The sequence below is a fragment of the Mirounga angustirostris genome, unplaced genomic scaffold (genome assembly GCF_029215605.1).
Source record: "Mirounga angustirostris isolate CCGP_5_RB_7025 unplaced genomic scaffold, mMirAng1.0.hap1 SCAF_6, whole genome shotgun sequence".
Classification (NCBI taxonomy): Eukaryota; Metazoa; Chordata; class Mammalia; order Carnivora; family Phocidae; genus Mirounga; species Mirounga angustirostris.
The window spans coordinates 118,454,974-118,479,782 of NW_026991714.1; positions in this window are offsets into that span (position 1 = coordinate 118,454,974).

The following is a 24,809-nucleotide window of genomic DNA, read 5'->3' on the forward strand; positions in this document are numbered from 1 at the left end:
GCCAGCACAGAGCCTGACCAGGTCAACATCAGCAGAACATGGATAGCCACTCATTCATGGAGCTCTGTCAAGTGGAGGTATTTTCTGAAGATCACAGTTGAAAAACATTTTCAGAAAAAAATTAATTTAGATTGTGTTGTTCTACATTCTTATTCCATCCTAGCAAATACCGTTTTTGAATTTAAGCAACAATAAAACAAATTTCTTACATTAAGTTTTCTTAATAATTTTGTTCTCTCCCTATCTATTCTTAACCAACTGAGCCACCCAGGCGCCCTTGTTCTCTCCCTATCTATTCTTACTGATCTCCAGACTTGATTCCCTTATGCATAGCTCACTAGAATTACTAGACTTCCATTAGTTTAGTATTCCCTTACTCCTGCCCATCTGGACAACTAGCCTTCCCTATACTGTTCATGCCCTACATTCTTTCTGCTGGAACTCTGGTAGTTGTCACTGAAATGGAACTCCACTGTTGGTTGGCCAAAGTTCTCTTCCATCCAGCCTTCCTATCCATCCTTCATCATCATGCCCCCCACCTGTCACTCTGTGTCATAGCCTCCTTCTTGTTCTGTCAGGTCCTCATGCACATTCCTGCCCCCTGTTCTTTCACCCACACTTTGCCTCATACCTGGATTTTTCTTCCTCTCTCTCTCTCTCTTTCTCTGCTGCCTTTATAGACTTGATAACATCCTTCAAGGTTCCATTCAAATTCCAACTTCTACTGATGTTCATAACTTCCTTTGAAAGGCATCAAAAAAAAAAAAAGATAGGTGAAAGATTGGATGGAGGGAGAGAGAGAGTTGGAGAGTCAGGTGATAAAGCAATTTAGCTGAGTGTTCGTCTAGAATCTAGGAAGCAGCAGATGTATAATTTTTCAACTTTTTCTCTGTTTGAAAATTGTCCTAATAAAAATAAATGGGATAAAATAAAAATATAAAACAAACATATTAAAGCCTTCCCATCTAACTCTAGCCCATAGTGATTTAGGTTTTAGGCTCTGCTGGGGCACCTGGGTGGCTCAGTTAAGTGGCTGCCTTCCACTCAGGTCATGATCCCAGGGTCCTGGGATCGAGCCCCGCATCGGGCTCCCTGCTCCGTGGAGAGCCTGCTTCTCCCCCTCCCTCTGCCTGCCTCTCCCCCTCCCTCTGCCTGCCTCTCTGCCTACTTGTGCTCTCTCTCTCCCTCTGTGTGTCAAATAAATAAATAAAATCTAAAAAAAAAAAAAAAAGGATTTAGGCTCTGCTGTTAGGTAGATCTGAATTCAGAGCCAGCTCCACCTCTTGCTGGCTGAGTGACCTTGGGCGGGTCACACACGAATGCAAAACTTCAGCCTCTTCACCTATAAAACGATATAAGAACACCTTCCATGTGGGACTGTTGCCGCAGTTAAATGAGACATACACTTCTGTGGTGCCTATAGCCCAGGAACTGACCCACAGCGAGGACTTAATAAAGGTTCGTGGAACTGTTCACAGTAGGCAGGTATGAAAACCACCTGAGTATCTGTCGGTGAGAATGGATAAAGAAAATGTGGTATGTATTTATAAAATGGAATATTATTCAGCCATAAAAAGGGAACGAGATCCTGCCATTTGGAACAACATGGATGAACCCGGAGGACATCATGCTATGTGAAATAAGCCAGACACAGAAAGACAATTACTGTCTGATCTCACTTACATGTAGAATCTAGAACATTCAAACTCACAGAAGCAGAGAGTAGAATGGTGGTTGCCATTGTCGGTGGTGGAAGAAATGAATATAAACTTTTGCTTAGGAGTAAGCTCTGGGAATCCAAGGTACAGCATGGCGACGATAGTTAATAGTACTCTATTATATATTAGAATTTGCTGAGCGAGTAGATCTTAAGTGTTCTCACCACACACAAGAAAGGTAACAACTTGATATGATGGATGTTTTATTAGCTTGATTGTGGTAATCATTTCATAAAGTATGCATATATCACATCATCACGTTGTTCACATTAGATCAATTTTTATTTGTCAATACCTCAGTAAAGCTGGGGGGAAATTAAGATAGGTGTTAGCTGAAAATAACAAACACTCCTCCCTTGAGCACATAGAGGGTGGGCTCTTTGGTGTCAGGAAGCCTGTCTCATGCTAGCAGAGTAGGAATTTCAAGAAATCTTTGCGGAATGAGTGAAGGTTGCTATGCATTACCTTGTTTGTTTACCTCTGCTGTTCTTCCTCCGGTAGATTCATCCAATTACTATTTATAAAGCATTTACTCTGAACAAAGTCAGCAACCATGGGCAGTGGTTGATAGCCTCAGTCTATTTGATAGCCTCAGACTTAACCCAATCCTTTCTCCATGACATCAACAGTCTCCCTGGCTCAGAGCTGCTGTATGTGCAATGCGAGTGTTCTCTGATGTAGCTAAGACTCCTTCAGGGAACACATCTGGATGGAAATGCGTTTCCATAAAGAATACGGAGGAGAGAAAAGCTACTGGTTTTGGCACCCAACCAGATGTGGAGTATGGAAAAAAGGGGGTGAGAAATTCCCCAGGACCTGGCCCACAGACGTCATGACCTACCCTTTCTTGCTTCCATTGAGTGGCACAAGGCCCTACTGATTTTAGTAATATTGAGCTTTGTTTCTCAGTGAATTTATTCAAAATCTTTCAAGTTATTGCTGAACTTTTGTGTCATTTTTTCCCAAAGGATGTGTTTGGTTTTAGCATTTTGGTTCTCCAAATTAAATTTAAATAAAATTATTTAATGTCCATAATGTTCACAGCTGGTATACAATTCTTTCCCACCTCTGCATGGCTGGAGGGAGAGTGGGAGGGATTTACTGAATCCCTCCAGGGCTCCAGGCCCTGTGTTTTTTCATTCATTCTTACAGTGCCAATTTTCCAAGTGAGAGAAAGTGGCTCAGAGTTTTGGGGAGCAAGAATTCCTGTACCCTTCTCTCGGTCCTTCTAGCTGGACTAAGAAGCAAATCAACATGAGACAGATTAACAAGAGAAAATCAAATGTATTAGTGTACTTCTGGAGAATCCACACAGACATGGAAATTCCGAAGACAGTCAGGCAAGATGAGGTATATTTGTCTTCCTGCACTGAGGAGAAGGGGTAGGGATCTGGAGCTTCAGAGACAAGGAATGCAAGTCACAGGGAAATAAGAAGAAGAGCAGATGTTTGGTATGTCAATGTTTGCCCTGCCATACAGATGGTCACGTAGATAAAATTTACCTCTGCCAATAACCCTTATTCTGGGAAAGACCCTCCCCCACCCCCCCCCAATTTACATTCTTCTATGCAGTTAACAGAGGGGCAAAAGTGTCTCAAGCCTGTAGGGTCTAGAATTGCCTTTAGCTCAAAATAATCTTCATACCGGAGCAGCTCATCTCTGGGCAGCCTGCCCTCAGCCCCTACACGGTGGTTAAACGAATTGCCCAATATCGTGCAACTAGGAAGCCGCGCTGGTCTGCGGAACCTGGTCTAAGACTCGATGCAAAAACAGCTGTCTCCCTCTCCACCTGTTTCCATACCCTTTGTGATGTGAATTTGTGTCTTCCCCATCCCTGTTGCCCCAGCCCTTGAATCAGGGCTAGTCTGATGATTGTTTTAGCCAGTGGGAAAGAGGAATAGCAGTGCCTTCTTCTGAATCTCTCTCTCTCTCTCTCTTTTTTTTTAAAAGATTTTATTTATTTATTAGAGAGAGAGAGAGAGAGAATGAGTTGGGGTGGAGAGGGGCAGACTCCCCCACTGAGCAGGGAGCCCAATGTGGGGCTTGATCCCAGGACCCTGAGATCATGATCGAAGCTGAAGGCAACCACTCAACCAAGCCACCCGGATGCCCTGGGGCCATTTCTGAGTCTTAAGGAGCCATGCCCCCTCCTGGCACTCTCTCTCTCTCTCTCTCAACACTGCATGGCCACAAGAACAAGCCTGGGCTAGCCTGCAGGACGATGGGAGAATACAGTTCAGCCACCTTAGCCAAGGCCCCAGACACAAGGAGAGCCAAGCCAAGATCAGCAAAACTGGCTACTATCCCCGCAGCTGGCTTCAGGTGCACTAGGGAGCCCACCGAGAACAGCTCAGATCAGCCGAACTGCGCAGCCAACCCACACACTCATACACAAAAATAAAGGCTTACCGTCGTAGCCACTGAGGTGTTGTGGTTGTTTGTCACGCAGCATCATTTAACCAAGGAACAATATAAATTCACAATGCCGGCAGATCTTGTATGTACCTGCCAATAGCATGAAGGTATCCGGTTTTGCAAACATATCTATCAGAAGTCCTTTCTCCCCGAGTTTTTATCATGCTATTTTGTTCTTTTCAATTACTCAAGGAGGAAAAACACGTTGTGAGCAATATACTTGAAATAATTTGCGGTTAGTGGGTCAATTGAATGAGCGACTAAATTGCAAACAGAACCACAGTGGGTGTCTCTCCTTCATTTCTTTTCTTTTTTTTTTTTTTTATTTGACAGAGAGAGACACAGTGAGAGAGGGAACACAAGCAGGGGGAGTGGGAGAGGGAGAAGCAGGCTTCCCGTGGAGCAGGGAGCCCGATGCGGGGCTCGATCCCAGCACCCTGGGACCATGACCTGAGCCGAAGGCAGACGCTTAACGACTGAGCCACCCAGGTGCCCCCTCTCCTTCATTTCTATCATCAGACAAATCCTGTGCAAACAAACCCACCAGTAGTTTTGAATGTCTGGTCTTTATAGGCACTAAGCACAGTACAGTAACGTTTTAAGACATGGTTCCTGTCTTCAAGGAATTTATGAGTAGTAGCTATGAAATGAGAGAAACTGCATAACAATAAAAGATTTCGAGAACGCTGCACCACAACCTTATATCTCAGAAAGAAAAGAGCATGATCATTTTGAAAAAGGAAGTCAACACTTGCTAGAACTCAGAAGTGGAAGGCTTGGCAGAGAACTGCCTAGGTGGGGGCTGACTTTACAGGTGGGGCTGGAACTCTTTCTGGGAGCCTTTCAATAAGCAGCGAGGAGGGCTGTCTTGGTAGGCGCAACGACAGGTAATAATATTAGCAAAGGGAAAGTGCAAGGTGTATTTGGCAGAGAGTAAATAAGTCCTTTTGATGAGAGCAGAGAAAATCAATAGGACAAAGTGCCTGATGAGATACGAAGTGGAAGAGACGTGAGGAGTGTGTGTGTCTCCAGCCAGGAGGATGGTGATCATTAACAGAGACAGAAGTTAGGAGGTAGCAGCTGATGAACTCTTCCATATTAGATGCGGAGCTTGAGGCGGGAGTGAAATGTTCAGCAGGCTGTTGAAAATTCAGGTCAGGGGCCAAGGGGAAAGGTCGAAATTAGAGATATGGCTTGAAAGTCTTCAGTGCAAGCAAGCCAAGGTGAAACCAGAGCAGAAGGGCAAGGACTGGATCTCGGGGAATGTCCGCAATGTCTAGGAGGGGAGATAAGAAAGATGTACAGCTGACCGCTAAGCAGGATGTAACAAGTACCAGAGAAGTCATAGAAGTGTGATAACCATTCAGAGAAGGGACAGAGATACACACCAGCAGAGCGGAAACGTTCTCTTCCAAGAGAAGAATGAGTGATAATGGGACCGCGCGGCTTCTGCTAAGTAATTTGGAGGGATGCATGGTTCTGGCTGGACAGCTCACCTGCTAACAACAGAAACACAGTAGAGACTGATTACACTTATTTGCAAAAACCAAAACCAAAACCAAAACCACACAACAGAAAACAAAAACCATCCAGCTTTGTTTGGGGCTGATTTACCCTTTTTGACCCTCTGTGTTGATCTTCTTAATGGATTAATTAGCATGTTTCTGCTTCACCTTTATTCATTTTAATAAATTCAGCAAGTGTCAATTGAAGAACATATTTGATGGGGATAAAGCCAATCCAACAAAATAAAGTATCAAGGGAAACAAACAGTGGCCAGATCCTTTCTAAGCTTCTTTTTAGTTTTTTATATGCTGTAAGTATATCTGCAATGTTCTATAAGCTGCACTATGGGGTACTGTTGTATCTACGGCCTTCAGCAGAAACACGTATTTACACAGCCATATTACTTACTTCTTGTGGTTACAGATGAGAGCGCTGAATCCTAACCACTAGACCATCAGGGATCTTGTGGTTATGGATGATGCTATGATAACATCATTAAGTTAAGGAAGTACAATTCAGGGGCACCTGGCGGGCTCTGTCGGTAGACCATGCGACTCTTGATCTCGGGTCGTGAGTTCAAGCCCCACGCTGGGTGTGCAGACTACCTTAAAAAAAAAAAAAAAGGAAAGAAAAAAAGAAAGTACAATTCATCCCAACCACTGGAAGAACCACTGGTAGAGATTCTAGGAATATAAATAATAGCCTTTGGTTCTATTGTATTTCAGTAGAGTGTGAAGAACAGAAAAGCACAAAGTCAAAAAAAAAAAAAGCGCTCCTTTAAAAAAAGAAAAAGCTTACAAAAAGGAGCCAGAAGTCTGCCAGCAAACTGCTTGCCAGTTGCTTTAAAGTATTTCTACCCGACAATCTGCAGGTTGGTTGAAAGCAGTGGCTATGTAGTTCTTATCAGCAGACACATCCCTATTAACCATCTCGATCTGTATCTGCTCTAAGTGTTCTGATCCAGGAACCCTACACAGAGGAACCAGTATTTAACAAGCTTTCCAAGTGGCTCAGCACCATAAAAACTGAAAACCATACGTGGGTACCCTAGGGAGACCCAAGGGCGGTTGGAAAGGAGGAAGGCACCCCAGCAGACCGGGCCCAGCCGGTCCCTTTGTCTTTTCTTCCTCCTTAAGTGGAGCAGCTCTATTTATGGTATTATTGTATTGGGATTCCATGCATTCCATTTATCAGGCCAAGCCATCCCTCACCTCCCCCATCAATCCATCACCAAGTCCTGCCAATCACCTCATCAAAACACAACACCCAATCTGCCTCACTTGTTTCCTGCACTGCCCACAGCCCGACCCAGCCTGCCATCTGGTCTTCTACTCCTCCCAACCCATCTACTTGTGTCTGCTCTTAGCCTCCTCCGGGCCAGTCCCATTAAAGCACCAAGAATATTTTTCTCAAAACTTTAAGTGAGATCACATTGCCTTGTAGCTGAAAACCCTTCTGTGGCTCCCAAAGCCCTAAAACAAAATCCGGGCTCCTCCGAACATGGCCTGTGAGGGTGTCGACCCCGCACGTCATCTGGTGCCACATCCCATGTCTCGCTATAACTGTGGCCACACTGGGTTTTTTTCCCAGCATCAAGCCAAGGAAGTAAGAGGCCTTTGCATTTCCTCTTGCTTCTGCCTGTAAAGCTCTGCATCTTGTTCTGCAAAGACCTCAGCTTAGGGGCGCCTGGGTGGCTCAGTCGTTAAGCGTTTGCCTTCGGCTCAGGTCATGATCCCAGGGTCCTGGGATCGAGCCCCGCATAGGGCTCCCTGCTCGGCGGGAAGCCTGCTTCTCTCTCTCCCACCTCCCCTGCTTATGTTCCCTCTCTCGCTGTGTCTCTCTCTGTCAAATAAATAAATAAAATCTTTAAAAAAAAAAAAAAAGACCTCAGCTTAAGTGCCATCTCCCCAAAGGTCTTCCGAGACCATTCTATTTAAACTCAATCTCCCTGATTCTCCATTATTCTCCATCTTAGCATATTTTTTCCTTCATATTTTTTTTTTTGCAACTTGAGTTTTTTATTGCTGTTTGTTTTCATTTTGTTCGGTTCTAAACTAAAAGCTCAATGCGAACAGGAACCCTGTTCATCATGCTCACCATGTGTCTCTGGCATCATGCTTACCATGGTGCCTGGCATATATTAGGAACTTAATTATTGAATGAATGGATAAAAGGACCCAAAGTTTCCAAGGTGCAGAAGTCCCTGATTTAGACAAGTTAGAAACTTTCATTTTGGATGGGGTGAGTGTGCATTCATAAATTAAATGCCATTCTGCAGTTATCTCAGTGACTAAAATTCCCAAGCCCATAGGATGCCTGGCTGATTCATTTGGTAAAGCGGGCAACTTTTGATCTCAGGGTTGTGAGTTTGAGCCCCACGTTGGGTGTGGACATTACTTAAAAATAAAATTAAAAAAAAAAAATTCCCAAGCCGTTTGCTCTTCCAGACTAGTGGAGCTAGATCATGTTGTTGTCGGGGAAACTTCCATGAAGCTAAAAGCTTGTTTTGCCCCTTATGAAGAGAGATTCATTAATGTTCATCTGTAAGTACAAAGATAATCACAATAAGAAATAAGAGGAGTTAGAGCTCTTTGTGGGAGAATGCCAACTGATTACACAGCATGTGTGAATAATACTTATTATGGTTATATTAAAACCCATGAATCACATGAAGTCTCATTTTAAAACTATGGGCATTTGGCCAAGAACATTATGACAATCTATTTTGGAGTTAAACATCATCATCTGGGGAGGGTCTAGAGCAGTTAGATTTGGCCGCTTGCCAAGTATGGTGCAAGCACACACTGCATTTCCCACCACTGATGGAAACGGATGCATGAGGGGAGAGAGCTTTATCACACTCGGAGGGGTGGCAGAGGGTGGGGACCATGAGAACCAGCTCTAAGGTCCTTTCCAAGTGCTTCTGATCCCTCAGTTCCACCTAAGCCGATTCAGCCCGACTAAACAAACGGTTATTGAGGGCCCCCTGAGCACCAGAAACCATGCTGGGAATATGACAGTGAGCATTTAGACATCCACTCTGCCCTACCAGAAAAAATAGGAGGTGAACAAGACTCAGCAAAACTAGAGGACGACGTCAGCACTTGGCTCTCGCCTCGGATTATCAAGACACAAGAATTAGCCATGTGGAGTGAACAATCAAAAAAACGGAACTTTCGGGCGCCTGGGTGGCTCAGTTGGTTAAGCGACTGCCTTTGGCTCAGGTCATGATCCCAGGGTCCTGGGATCGAGCCCCGCATCGGGCTCCCTGCTCACTGTGGAGTCTGCTTCAGATTTTTTCTTTCTCCCTTCCCTTCTTCCCCCACCCCCACTCGTGCTCTCGCTTTCTCCAAAATAAATAAATAAAATCTTTAAAAATAAATAAATAGGGGCGCCTGGGTGGCTCAGTCATTAAGCATCTGCCTTCGCTCGGGTCATGATTCCAGGGTCCTGGGATCGAGCCCCGCATCGGGCTCCCTGCTCCGCGGGAAGCCTGCTTCTCCTTCTCCCACTCCCCCTGCTTGTGTTCCTGCTCTCGCTGTCTCTGTCTCTGTCAAATAAATAAATAAAATTAAAAAAAAAAAAAAAAGAATTCTTAGGGGCGCCTGGGTGGCTCAGTCGGTTGAGCGACTGCCTTCGGCTCAGGTCATGATCCTGGAGTCCCTGGATCGAGTCCCGCATCGGGCTCCCTGCTCGGCAGGGAGTCTGCTTCTCCCTCTGACCCTCCCCGCTCTCATGCTCTCTCTCTCTCTCAGTCTCTCTCTCAAATAAATAAATAAAATCTTTAAAAAAAAAAAAAAACAAAAAAACGGAACTTTCTTGAATGGTACCATTTATACATAATATTCTTAGTTCCTGTTTCCATGAAAAACCCCCTAATGCACTGGAAATGGCCCCAGGACTTGAAGCCCCAGCTGCCTTCGGAATGTTTCTTCAAGCTCCTCGCCAGACCCACACGGTCCTTGTGTTCCCTGTGTGATACGGAGCTTGCTTTCTTAGTTTAGTAGTAAAATCCATATGCGCTTCTCTTACCGTTTTGTGAAATCATACAACGGCCGACTTACCCAGAATTTCTCGATACGTTACCCGGCAGCTGGCTTCCCATACGGGGCTGTGCTCGTGTTAGGCCTGACAGCACCATCAGGGTGCCCATTGGAACCCATGGCAACCACTGGAGCGCATCTTTTGCTTTCGACCTAGCCCCTCGGCGATAATCATCATTTTCCACATTAGGTACTATGTTCATTGTTAGGATAGATCACACTCTGCATCGTCCCAGCACCAACATTGCCAAGCGGCATGGCTCCTTTCAAGCCCAACTTCTTTAAAGTTGACAGTTCTCTCGTAGTTGTCAGGCATTTCCTCCACTTTTTTCATGTTTTACTACTGAATGGAAAGAATAGGGATGTTGGGCAAATCATTAATTTCTTTTTTTTTTTTTTAAGATTTTATTTATTTATTTGACAGAGAGAGACACAGCGAGAGAGGGAACACAAGCAGGGGGAGTGAGAGAGGGAGAAGCAGGCTTCCCGCCGAGCAGGGAGCCCGATGCGGGACTCGATCCCAGGACCCCGGGACCATGACCTGAGCCGAAGGCAGTCGCTTAACCAACTGAGCCACCCAGGCGCCCCAAATCATTAATTTCTGAGTCTGTTATTTGCTCCTTGAAATTAGAGGATTGAATTAGGTTGGAGATTAAACTACTGGGCAATGAGGCAAATTTAGCTCTCAGCTGAGCTCTTGGATTGGCCCTCACAGCATTAAAAAAAATTTCATTCATAGGCACCCTTCTAAAATTGGACAATTTCCCATGAAATTCCAGATTCGTGGTTTCTTTTGCAAAATCCAAATCTGAATTCCCTGGAAAATTCTGGCCTCAGCGACTCCCTTCCCCGTCTCGCTTGCTTCTCACATTCACAAATAGGAAGGCCCAGCTCGCCCAGCTCATTCCTCTTCTGTAGCACCTGAAGATGATGGTGTGCACGCCCTGTTCCCGGGTTCTTGGAATCCACTCTTCTGAGAGCTGTTCTTTCTGTTAGGTGACCCGACGAAAAGGGTGTGTGCTGAGGGGAGTGGGGTTTTGGTTGTAAAAAAAAAGAGAGAGAGAGAGAAGAAAATTCTAGCTCGAGCTGATGGGGAGGGAGTGGTCTTTAAATTGGATGCTGCTCTTCATTTAATGCCAGTTCCCACCTGGCCCATTTTATGTATTTATAGTATCTGTCTGGCCCCTCTAGGCATCTGAATTTCCACAAGATAATCTCTAAATCCCTGTCCCTCTAAATACATCTAGATATTTCTAAGATATTCTTTCAAGGGTGTTGAGCCTCTGCAAACAGGTACATCCCTCTCTCCCTGTCCTGACAGAATATCCCCCAGGCTAAACACAAAGATACAATTATTATCTGTCTTCCTCACTTAATTCCCCAGAAACTAGAAAAAATCCCTAGCACCTACAAGGCACTCAGCAAATATTTGTAGAATGAAGTATTCAGGGTTAGCAATTACCTTTGGAAAGTGTCCACAATGATTAACCGAGCAAATTAGTGTTTCAGAGGGCCAAGATAATCACTTAATTGCAGTATCATTATATTTTATGTTACCCAATAGAGAGGGATAACCAGTTTAAATTGCTTTGATTTAAATCTTTCGTCGTTTAAACTCTCTATTAAGTCTTGGGTACAAACACTGTCAAGCTTTTAGATTTTATTTTAATTTCTACGGAAAGAATAGGTATATATTCCAAGCAGTAATAAAGCAGAAACCGAGAGCCTGAGCCTTAAAGAAATGAAGAACTTGCTTCCTTGACTAAAAGTAGGCTTAAAAAGTGCATTTTCCTCAAGCAAGTTTTCTGAACCGAGCCAGGGTGGGGCTAAGCGGCACAACACTGCCCCCTTGTGTTCACTGTTGGAACTTACATGGCCTTTCCACGCCGACACCTGAGAGACCGTCAACACTTTGGCAAACCAGGCACAGGGCAAGGTGCTAGCGAGCGATAATGAGCAAACCCCACGGAGCTCCGGAGATCTCGTGGCGGAAATGTTCATCTTTCAAATACATATGGAATTTGTATTTCTTTTTTTTTTTTTTAAGATTTTATTTATTTATTTGACAGAGAGAGACACAGCGAGAGAGGGAACACAAGCAGGAGGAGTGGGAGAGGGAGAAGCAGGCTTCCCGCAGAGCAGGGAGCCCGATGCGGGGCTCGATCCCAGGACTCCAGGATCATGACCTGAGCTGAAGGCAGTCGCTTAACCAACTGAGCCACCCAGGCGCCCTGGAATTTGTATTTCAAATACATATTCTGGAGGAAAGGCTGTCGTTCTTTGAAAATGATTCAGCTTTATTTCCCACCTCCTAAGATAATTAGCATAACATAACTCAATTTACTGAGAGCCTTCTACACTCAGGTGCTGTGCTAAACAGTCCTCATGCATTAGCTCATCTAATCCTCACAAAAACTATACACAGGCGGTTCGCAGATAAATAATTTTCACAAGAACAGAGAGCTTGTAGGGGGTGGTACTAAGATGTTTAATGTTTAACTCTTATATTCCTCACTGAAAAAAAATCATAAACAACCCAAGATACCATAACAGTGTTCCCCAAATATGAGGTATGTGTGAACTCCTTTTAAAGGAATAAAAAATTCTCAGAGATTTCTCCATCACTACTTCCCAGGATCAACTTAAATTCTTTTTAAAAGTTTTTATTTAAATTCCAGTTAGTTGGGGCGCCTGAGTGGTTCAGTCGGTTGGGCGTCTGCCTTCGGTTCTGGTCACCATCTCAGGGTCCTGGAATGGAGTCCCGCATCGGGCTCCCTGCTCAGCGGGGAGCCTGCTTCTCCCTCTCCCTCTGTCTCCCGCCTTGTGCTCTCACTCTCTCTCTGTCAAATAAATAAAATCTTAAAAAAAATTCTTAAAAAAAATAAATTCCAGGTAGTTAACATACTGCGTTATATTAGTTTCAGGTGTACAATATAGTGATTCGACACTTCCATACAACAGCAGGTTCTCATCACCAAAAGTGCACTCCTTAATTCCCATCACCTATTTCCCCCATGCCCCCACTCCCACCCATCTCCCCTCTGGTAACCATCAGTGTGTTCTCTATAGTTAAGAGTCTGTTTCGGGGCGCCTGGGTGGCTCAGTCAGTTAAGCGTCTGCCTTCAGCTCAGGTCATGATCCCAGAGTCCTGGGATCAAGTCCTGCATCAGGCTCCCCGCTCCGCGGGAAGCCTGCTTCTCCCTCTCCCACTCCCCCTGCTTGTGTTCCCTCTCTCGCTGTGTCTCTGTCAAATAAATCTTTAAAAAAAAAAAGTCTGTTTCTTGGTTTGCCTCTCTCTCTTTTCCCCCTCTTTGCTCATTTCTTTTGTTTCTTAAATTCCACTTATGAGTCAAGTCGTATGGTATTTGTCTTTCTCTGACTGACTTATTTCACTTAGCATAATACTCTCTAGCTCCATCCACATCTTTGCAAATGGCAAGATTTCATTCTTTTTGATGGCTGAGTAATATTCCATTGTATATCTATGCCACATCTTTATCCATTCACAGTCAATGTTCATTTGGGCTGGTTCCATAATTTGGCTATTGTAGATAATGCCGCTATAAACATGAGGGTGCATGGACCCTTTTGAATTAATATTTCTGTATTCTTTGGGTAAATACCTAGTAGTGCAGTTGCTGGATGGTAGGGTAGTTCTAATTTTAACTTTTTCAGGAAGCTCCATACTGTTTTCCACAGTGGCTGCACCAGCTTGCATTCCCACCAACAGTGCAGGAGAGTCCCCCTTTCTCCGCATCCTCGCCAACACCTGTTGTTTTCTGCGTTCATTTTAGCCATTCTGACTGGTGTGAGGTGGTATCTCGTTGTGGTTTCGATTTGTATTTCCCTGATGATGAGTGATGTTGAGCATCTTTTAGGAGCAACTTAAATTATTTTGATCGTAGTGCTGGCTGCTTCGGTACCCAGGAAGAGGTCAGGTAAGAACTCCGTATGTCTTTAGTTTCTACATGACTGTGCAGCGAAAACAAATGTACAAACATGAACGAAAGTATCAATGAGATGTATTGTCATAACTTCAAATTAACAGCAATCGTGTGGCACTCATTTAAAAATAAAATATGTGGGTTGCCTGGCACACGGCAGGCTCTGTTCCCATCCCTGGGGTTAGAGCCGCAGAGATAAGCAACAGGCAGGTAACAAGTAAAGTATACAGTATGTCAGGGAGTAATGAGTGCACAGGGAAAATGGCTGACAGGATGGTCAGGGAAGTGGCGCTTAGGCAGAAACTGGAAGGAGATGAGGGAGTGGCCTGTGCCTATCTGCAGGGACAGCATCCCAAAGGAGCCTGCGACCAAGGAACAGACCCGGAGTTTGGAGTGTGTTTGGTGTCTTGGAGGAAAGGCAAGGAGGCCAGTGGGATTGGAACAGGGAGGGAGTTGTAGGAAATGAGGTGGGGTCAGGCCAAGGCCAAGTATACGCCACATAATGATGTCGGCTGAAATTACCTCTTGGATTCATCTCCTACGGCTGCCCAAGCAATGTTACTCCCTTGTACACAGCCATTTACAGTTCTGCAAATAGATTGTACTCATTCAGCCTTCCGTGCCTTCTTTGCTTATCTAGGCTGACTCCTTCACACATCAAGTCAAGCTTCATCGTGGCCTGCCCTGGAAAGCCTCCCCCACCCTGATTAGGCAAGCATCCCTTCAGGATACCTTGACACCTTGTGCAAACTCTGTCCTGTCCTCCTTCCATCCCTGCATCCTAGCTCGTGGCTTATTTATCTGCCTGACATGCTAGAAAACAAGCTTCTCCAGAGCAAGAATCTTTCTCTCTTTTTTCCTTTCAACATCTTCAATGCATAAATACCCATATGGTCATAATAGATCATTAAGATAGACAATGTTTGTTGAATGAATAAATAATATCAGTTATCACTCATTTTTTATTTTACTTTTTTTAAGATTGTATTTATTTATTTGTCAGAGAGAGAGAGCACGAGCAGGGGGAGCAGCAGGAAGAGGGAGAGGGACAAGTAGGTCCCCTGCTGAGCAAGGAGCCCGATGCTGGACTCGATCCCAGGACCCTGGGATCATGACCTGAGCTGAAGGCAGACGCCTAATGACTGAGCCACCCAGGCACCCCAGTAATCACTCATTTTAATAATACCAACCCAGACTGTAACACTTGTTTGCATGCTGGCCTATGGTACAATTGTGAAGGGGCACTAGGTGCCAGAGGTTGAACTGAATTAGACACATTATCATTGGTCATTATTCATTATCTTCCAGCAATCCTACAAATTAGATATTATGATTCTTACCTTTAATTGTAAGAAAGATAAAATGAGACAGGTTAAACAACTTACATTCTACCACCCAGAGCCAGGATTTGAATCCAGATTTATCTAAATCCAAAACGACACCAAGCTGTAAATTGGACACATGTGGATTAGGAACTGCATTTGGTATAATTTTCCAAACTCCTTGAGAAATAAGTATCATCCATAAGAGATTTATAGAACAACTTTCCATACTGTACTTACATTGCTTGACATCACTGTGGTTTTTAAGGAAGAAAGATGGAAGGCCACCTGCCAATCACTCAGTCTTTGTGAAGATGTTGGCATAGTTTACCACAAGGAATATAGGAGGAGCATCTGGAACTGAGGTGACATGAGGACATGAAGACAACGGATCCTACAGAAGTGTTGATTCTGCAGGGGAACATGTACGAATTTCCTCTGCAAAAGGACCCAGTGAGGTGAGTAGTAACATCGTCTCACTTTACAAGTCAGCAACCAGGGCATGGAAAGATTACTCTGTTCCTAACCATCCACGGGTAAAATGCGGGACACCGGCTGACCGCTCGGTCATGCCATCTCTTAATGACCACAGCTAGCCCTGGGGCCCCTAAAAATAGCTCTACAGAGTGTTCATCATGCAAGGATACCCCCCCAAAGAAGCCTGGGGACAGAAATCCAATTCCCCCTCAGCTTGCCACCCTGTGGGTCCGCTGAGCTGCATCTGCCCAGAGAGGTGCTTACCTAATTAGCACAAAGGGGCTCTGAGCCAGGTATGGAGTTGAATGCTTTGAGTGGATTTAATCTCATTGAATCCATTTGCCCCACACCTCCACCCAGTCTGCTTTCAAGATCCCAGTGTTTCCTACACATGCAAAGAACTCCGTATTACTTACATTTTAAGAAATTTAGGTCACATGAATCACTTGCAAACTTACCTGTGAACACCACTGGCTTGCTTTGGTTTTATCTGCCAAAAGATGATTATAGATGTTAACTGCTTGTGTAGCTTTTAACTAAGCCACTAGATCAACTAGGGGAGAATTTCTAACTTTGAAATAGACCTTTAATAATTTAAAAACATAACTGTTTTAAACTTGTATTTTATGCATTTTAGTACTAATGTATGAATAAATCACTTATGCATTCAATAAACACTTCGTGTTTGTTCATTTTATTTTTTATTTGAAGGCCAGGCACTATTTGGTCATGAGAATCCAATAAATAAAACACTTGTTACCTTAAAGAAATTTGTAGCCCAGGTGCCTGGCTGGCTCAGTTGGTAGAGCATCTTGATCTCAGGGTTGAGTTCCAGCCCCACGTTGGGTGTAGAGATTACTTTAAAATGAAGAGAGAAAGAGAGAGAGAGGGAGGGAGGGAGGGAAAGAAGGGGGGAGGAAGGGAGGGAGGAAGAAAAGAAAGAAAGAAAGAAGGAAGGAAGGAAGGAAGGAAGGAAGGAAGGAAGGAAGGAAGGAAAGACAGAAAGAAAAGAAAGAAAGAAGGAAAGAATCCTAGTCAAATAAGGGAGAAATATAGGGACTAGAACTCATTTATTTGTTTACCATTATATACTTAAGGCTCGTTGTAGGTCAAACTCTGTTGGGCACTAAACTAACGGTAGAAAGAAGCTTTGAACTGTTATCACCAGATAGGACAAATGCTTCTCGTACTAAGAAATATTGTTAGTCAAGTCAAAGTTACCTCATCTAAACAAACTAAACACACTAGGAATTTCCAGTACAGAGGTCACTTACTTAAAATTGCTGTAGTTACCTCATAGAATCTCAAACCACTCTCTCTGATGGTAGTCTCAGAGAAATGCTCAAAATGGAATTGCTTTTTAAATTGTTAAAATTCCTTTTTTTTCCTTTTTTTTTTAAAGTAATCTCTACACCCACCATGGGGCTCGAACTCAGGACACCGAGATAAAAAATCACACGCTCTACCGACTGAACCAGCCAGGCGCCCCCAAATTCTTAAAATTCTTGATAAGCTCTGAGCTTAATTACACTACCTGAAAAAGAGTAACATTTTCATGTGTGATGTAAATACTAATGAGTGTGAATTTTTAAATCTTCAAAATTAGTAACAATTAGCATAATGCTTCCCAGATAGGAGGGGCATTTTCACAGATGAATTTCATGTGATACTCATAAACCCCTGAAAGAAGGTGTTAATTTACTTTCATTTCTTTCTGGGAGATTAAGTACGCCCAGGAAGATTTGCTCATGATCCTTGAGTTAATAGGTAGAGCCAGAGTCTAAACCAAGCCAAATATCATACAGATTTTACAATGACATTCAAACTTCTCTATAGTATTTTGTTATTCCACTCTTGACAGAGACATTATTATTCATTGACAGCTTAATAAAAGGATTTATGTTACGATAATTCAATAAGAAACAGATACTTTAAACAGATCTGGAAAGTAGTATCTACTTTGGTGGAAGCCGCTGTTGCTTATAACAACATATAATGGCTAGATCCATAACATTTTGTATGATATATGGTCAGAGCAGCCATAATAGCGAATTCATCAGGCTTTGCAATGAAAGCAGTCCTTGAATTGATATAATTTCTGTTTTGATAATTTCACTAACTTGTATGAACCACCAGCAGGAAATTGCTAGGAAAGTAGTGCTATCTAGTGGTAATATCACATACCTGCAATAAATTGCAAATAAAATATACAGAATTTATTCAGCCATAAAAAGGAATGAAATACTGGTAAGTGCTACAACATGGATGAATCTTGAAAATGTTGTGGTAAATGAAAGAACCCAGACACTAAAGGCAACATACTGTATGATTGCATTTATATGAAATATCCGGAATAGGTAAATCCATAGAGACAGAAAACAGATGAGTGCCTGCCTGGGGCTAGGGGAAAGGAAGAATGGGCAGTAATCCCACAGCAGGCAGAGGGTTTTCCTTTGGGGTGATGAAAATGTTTTGGAACTAGATAGTTGGTGCATAAGGTGGTGAGTGTACTAAATGTCACTGAATTGCTTGCTTTAAAATGGTTAATTTTGGGGCGCCTGGGTGGCTCAGATGTTAAGCGTCTCCCTTCAGCTCAGGTCATGGTCCCAGGGTCCTGGGATTGAGCCCCACATCTGGCTCCCTGCTCTGCAGGAAGCCTGCTTCTCCCTCTCCCACTCCCCCTGCTTGTGTTCCCTCTCTCGCTGTGTCTCTCTCTGTCAAATAAATAAATAAAATCTTAAAAAAAAATAAAATGGTTAATTTTGTTATGTGAATTTCACTTCATTAAGACGTTTTTAGTAAAATACATGTATGAAACATATTAATTTGTAATAGCTGTATTTACACAAAACTTATAATAAACCATATTTGTTCTGTCATTTGTGGGCTGAGGCAATGCTCTAGGTGCTATGAGAATGTGAAGGTGTGTAACCCAGTTTCTATCCTTAAAAGTTGCAATTTAGTGGTGAAGCGTCGTACATGCAAATAACAATAGTAGAATGTAGACTGTGATAAGTGGCACAAGGGAGAGGAAAGATGATTGCTCTAGTCAACGGGAGAAGGGCACAACACTTTGGGGGGCGGGTGAGGCAGGTCGCCATGCAGCAAAGACCCCGGGAAAGTTTCCAGAGCTGCAGCTTGATGGAAACCAACACACAGGTGTGGAGAACCTCAGCTTTAATGTAAACATGCTGCCATGAAACCCAGCAAATGCAGCAGCGCGCATCTCGCTGATGCCTGTTCTAGCAGCGAGATCCAGGCACTAATATCCCGAAAGGCAGCAGTCACCTAGAGGGCACAAGGCCATCGGCTGGAAGTGAAGTCCCACTACACCACATTGCTGAGAGGTGGAGGGGCAAACTGTGGAGTCCTGGCCAGCCAGAGCTGGGGCAGGTGACGGTGAAGGGTGGTGGCTTGGGGGAGTTCCACCTGGTGGATTCAGAGCCCAGATGTGGGCAGGCCAATTTAGAGAATTAGATCACAAGTGAGGGAGCAGAGCCCAGGCTTGGATGTCAGCACACAATAGTCATTCCTTCTTCCCACCTAGTATTTTTTCTGCCTTGCTGCCTTTGGGTGGTCATCTCATTTATTCCCCATTATTCATCATGCAGCAAATATTTACTGAGGGCCAGAAACTGTCCAAACCTTGGAAATATAAAATAGAAATAAAAGACAATATTCTTGCTCACAAAGGGCTCATAGTCTTTGAAAAACTAATCTGTTAACAACAATCATATGGTCACATGATTTGCTTTAGTGACAATATATACAGGGGTGCTCAGGGTAAGGAATCCCTAAGTCTGATTAGGAGAAAGAAAAGGACCAGTGTTCCCAGTCTTATTAAATCCAACACCCCTTCCTAATAAGAAATAAACTATAATGCACTTTTGGCCATCCTGAAATAAAATTCTTAGATGTAACTTACCTAACAGAATTTTAAAAGAATCAACCTGAATGCCCTATACAATACCCTAAAATTAATGCAAAGTAACAAAAAGACAGTAATTTATAATATAGAATGTTTCAACAAGTAAATAGTCATAATCACATTCAAAGATAAAATAGCTTAAGCCTATGGTAGAATTGCCGCGGATGTGACAGCTAGAATACAGAATAGTACAGAATAATACAGGTATATAGTGTCAGTAACTTAAATGCACAGGAACACACAAAAACTTGAACAAGAGGGGCAACTGGGGGGCTCAGTTGGTTAAGCGTCTGCCTTCGGCTTAGGTCATGATCCCAGAGTCCTGGGATCGAGCCCCACATCAGGCTGTCTGCTCAGCAGGAGCCTGCTTCTCCCTCTCCCTGCTGCTTCCCCTGCTTGTACTCTCTCTCTCTCTCTGTCAAATAAATAAATAAAATCTTTAAAAAAAAAACTTGCACAAGAATGTCTATGGCGGCATTATCCACCATAATGGAAAAGTGAAAAGAACCCAAATGTTTATCATATAATATATAGATCAACAAAAGATGGTACATCCATACAATGGAATATTATTCAGCAACAACAAAAAAATGAAATACTATATCATATCATGGCACAACATGGACAAATCCTGAAAACAGTATGTTACGTGAAAGCCAGTCACAGGACCACATGTTGTGTGATTCCGTTTATACGAAATGTCCAGAACAGGCAGCTCCACAGAGACAGAAAGTAAACTAGCAGTTACCTAGAGCTTAGGAGAGGGGTTGGAGACAAATGGCGAGAGACTGTTGATAGTATGGGTTTTTGAGGGGGCGTGATGAAAATGTTCTAAAATTGACTGTAATAATGGTCACACAACTCTGTGATTATACTAAAAGCCATTGAATCGCACACTTTATTTATATATACTTATTTATTTAAGTAATCTCTACCACTGACATGGGGCTCGAACTCATGACTCCAAGATCCATGGGTTGAATGTTCTTCCAACTGAGCCAGGCAGGCGCCCATTGACTTGCACACTTTAAATGGGCAAACTGTATGGTTGGTAAATTATGTCTCAATAAAGCTGTTTTTATTTTAAGATTTTTTAAAAGATTTTATTTATTTATTTGACAGAGAGAGAGCATGCAGAAGCAGGAGGAGCGGGAGAGGGAGAAGCAGGCTCCCCATTGAGTAGGGAGTCTGATGTGGGACTCAATCCTGGGACCCTGGGATCATGACCTGAGCCAAAAGCAGATGCTTAACGACTGAGCCACCCAGGCACCCTCAATAAAGCTGTTTTTATTTTTTATTTTTATTTTTAAAATTTTTAAAAAGATTTTATTTATTTATTTGAGAGAAAGAGTGAGTGAGTGAGTGAGTGAGAGAGTGAGAGAGAGCTCATGAGCAGGGGAAGAGGGAGAAGCAGGCTCCCCACTGAGCAGGGAGCCCGATACGGGACTGGATCCGAGGACCCTGAGATCACGACCTGAGCCGAAGGCAGCCGCTCAACTGACTGAGCCACCCAGGTGCCCCCAGTAAAGCTGTTTTTAAAAAGCAATTTACCGGGCACCTGGGTGGCGCAGTCATTAAGCGTCTGCCTTCGGCTCAGATCATGATCTCAGGGTCCTGGGATCGAGCCCCACATCGGGCTCTCTGCTCAGCAGGAAGCCTGCTTCTCCTTCTCCCACTCCCCCTGCTTGTGTTCCTTCTCTCACTGTGCCTCTCTCTGTCAAATAAATAAATAAAATCTTAAAAAAAAAGAAGCAATTTATGGGGCACCTGGGTGGCTCAGTCAGTTAAGCTTCTGCAGTCGGCTCAGGTCATGACCCCTCTGCCCCTCCCCCCAACTCGTGCATTCACTCTTTCTCTCAAATAAATAAATAAAATCTTAACACACACACACACACACTTCAAGCTATAACAGCTCCTGATAGATATCCTCTGCTAAAGTTAGAGGTGGTAATATCCTAGTATAAATTAAGAACAGTGTAAGTCTTGATTCATGATCTTACTCAATAAGGTATCTTTCTTGATGCCTAACATTAAATGTAACTGAAAACAAATAGAAATAACACCACTGTTAATCCAAGACTGTTGACAATGAGCCAGGTGACCGAGGCCAATCTCATTAGTGATGTCATGTTGATAAAATGTCATGTTGATATAATGTGATATAATGTGATAAGAATGGCACTTTACCTCTGTGGTCTTCCCCAAATCCATCACCCTAGCTCGATCATGGGAAAACACCAGACAAATCCCAACCAAAGGACATCGTACATAATGCTTGTCCAGTACTTAAAACTGTCAAGGTCATCAAAAACAAGGAATCTGTCCCAACCAAGAAGAGCCTAAGAAGACATGATAACAAACTGTAAGGTAGTATCCTGGATGGGATCCTGGAACAGAAAAAGAACATTAAGTAAAACTATCAACTCTGAATAAAGTATTAGTTAATAATATTGGTTCATTATTGTAACAAATATATCCTGCTAATGTAAGATGTTAACAGAGAGAAAACCAGTACACTATATTTGGGAGCCCTGTACTATCTTCCCATTTTATTTTCTCTAAATCTAAAGCTGTTCTAGGGCGCCTGGGTGGCTCAATCAGTTAAGCGTCTGCCTTCAGCTCAGGTCATGACCCCAGGGTCCTGGGATAGAGTCCCGCATCAGGCTCCTGGCTCAGCGGGGAGCCTGCTTCTCCCCCCTGCCTGTGCTCTCTCTCTCTGACAAATAAATAAAGTCTTAAAAAAAAAAAAAGAAAAATTGAATGATGTGTATTTTTATAATAAAATCTTGTGGGTAGAAATCAAATGTCTAGGCAAAATACTTGTCAAATTCCTTGCATTGTCACGGGCACTTAGAAGGCTCTTGGGAAATACCTTTTGGTTGAATGGATGGAGAAGGAATATTGAACAAATAACAAAAATTACCAGGGAGCCCAAAAAAGCTGAGGAAAGTCTAACTGGAGGAAGGACTCACTTGTGCAAGATTTACTGAGGACTTACTCTGTGCCCGACCCAGTGCCGAACCCTAGAGTCATTAAGATTCTAGCAAGATCAGGACTTTTTGGTGTTTCATGGCTGAGGTGTGGAGAGAAATGGTGGCAACACGTATTTTGCCTTTATACAGTCCTCTATCCTTTGCTTACTCTTCTCTAATGAGGAAAATGAATTCTCTCCTAAACATCCAAAGACCCAAAAGCTGAAGATAATGTCCCCACAAGAGGACAGAGTGAGTGAGCCAGAAGGGGACGGGGGCGGGGGGGGGTTGGCGGTGTGGGACGGCGGGGGGGGGGGGAGGGTGGCGGTTGCGGGGCAAACATCCTGAGGGTATTGGCCACTTCCCCTCACCCCCCTGAGCAGCTGTACACACCTTCACAGTCATCATTTCCAAGCTGGCATTCCAAACCTTCTTTGAGCCCCAAAGGCCGGAGTAAAAGAGGATAAATTATGTCCCCTCAAACTTCAAAGCAGCAAAATGTTAAGGAAATTCAGACTACTTGGGTGATTCACGCACAGTGCCAGGGTCCTGCCACCATCTGTTTTCAATCACGAGCGATGCAAGTGCTCCGTATTCTTCAATAAATATGTGAACCAGCTGCCAAGATGAACTTTTGCTAATAGCATATTTTTAAAGCATAAGCTTTCAAATTCGATGTGTAGCAGAAGTATAAAGATTTTTTAAAATTTTATTTTATTATGTTATGTTAATCACCATACATCATTCGTTTTTGATGTAGTGTTCCATGATTCATTGTTTGCGTATTTGCAGCAATGTGGATGGAACTAGAGGGTATTATGCTAAGCGAACTAATTTTTTTTTTAAAGGCTAGGAAGTCTTTTCCAGTAGGATGGAATGTCAAGGTCAATTATATGCTTATTCTGTTTCTTCACTAAAACAGAAAAGTTTGTCTTCCGTAATCACGCCAGTTGACTTTTTTAGTCAATGTGTGTTATTAATCACCAGCATAACCCCGATTTGATTTAAGCAGCAAAATGTGGTGTAGTCCTATGATTAGAATGTTCTTTATAGTTTCTACCTTTGATTGAATAAAATACTAACTTGAAACGTTTTTGAAAGAAGTGGTCTCTGTCTTATACCCCATTCTCTGTATCAGTACCTTCGGGAAAGTATAATTGGAAATAAAGAAATGGAGGGGAGAGAGAAGAAACAAACAAAAAAGCTAGTGAGACAGAGAGAGAGGGAGGAGGGAGGGAGGGAGGGAGGGAGAGAAATTTCCGGAAGCAGAATATGTGCCTCAAAAGTCTTAACAAATGCCTCTACTTAGCAGGAAGGGGAGGGGTTCTAAAGAACAATGAGGCTTGGCTTCAGTGATGTAATTGGTTCATGTCAAAAATCATTTGGGATTTTGTATCCCTCTGTTAACTCTTGAATGAAGTGCAACAAGGAAGCTTTAGGAGGTCATAATTGCATGAAATGCAACAATTAAGGAAAGCTGACTTTGAATAAAGTTTTTAATATAATGTAAATGTTTATTAATGATAAGATATGATAGCACTCTATAAACTCACACTGTAAGTCCAGGAAACAGCTATGTCAACCTAGATGTAGATACATGTATGTGTCTTTGCTGTGAAATGATTTCATATAGCTTGAGCTTTCAAAATGATGGAACTTATGCTTTCAGAATAATACAGCATACATTTACAGACTAAAAACAAAAAGTAGGCTTTATTTTCTTGTTATTTTCACTTCATTATCACCTCACCTCAGTGAGAAAAAAAACAACACATGTCTCTAGTTCTAGATAAATTAAAAGACCCTGGGGAGAAAAATTTTAGCAATTGCATAGTAAGAGTTGAAGACAATATGTTTATTTTAATAATCTTTAATATGGTACAGTTTTTTCAAAGTAACATGGTTTCAGGATGTCCTAGAAATTAAGAGTTTGGTAAAGATACCTAAATACCAAATGAATCAGCGATTTGCAGTCATTTGGGAATTTGGCATTCCAGAGCCCGAAGAATTTAAAACAACCCCTCTCCTTTTCTCAATTCATGGAGAGCACTACTTATTTTCATTTTATTTTTAATTCTTAATTTTATTTTAATTCCAGGGCAGTTAACAGTGTTATATGAGTTTCAAGTGTACAATATAGTGATTCAGCAATTTTATACATTACTCAGTGCTCATCAACCTAAGTGTCCTCTTAATGCCCTTCCCTGCTTCACCCATCCCCCCACTTACCTCCCGTCTGGTAACCATCAGCTTGTTCTCTATAGTCTGTTTTTGTTTTTTGTTTTTGGGGTTTTTTTTTTGTTTTTTTTTTTTGGTTTGTCTCCATCTTTTTTGTTGTTGTTAACTTTGTTCATTTGTTTTGTTTCTTAAATTCCATATTGGAGTGAAATCATATGGCATTTGTCTTTTTCTGACTGATTTATTTTGCTTTGTACTATACTCTTCAGTGCCATCCATGTTGTTACAATTGGCAAGATTTCATCT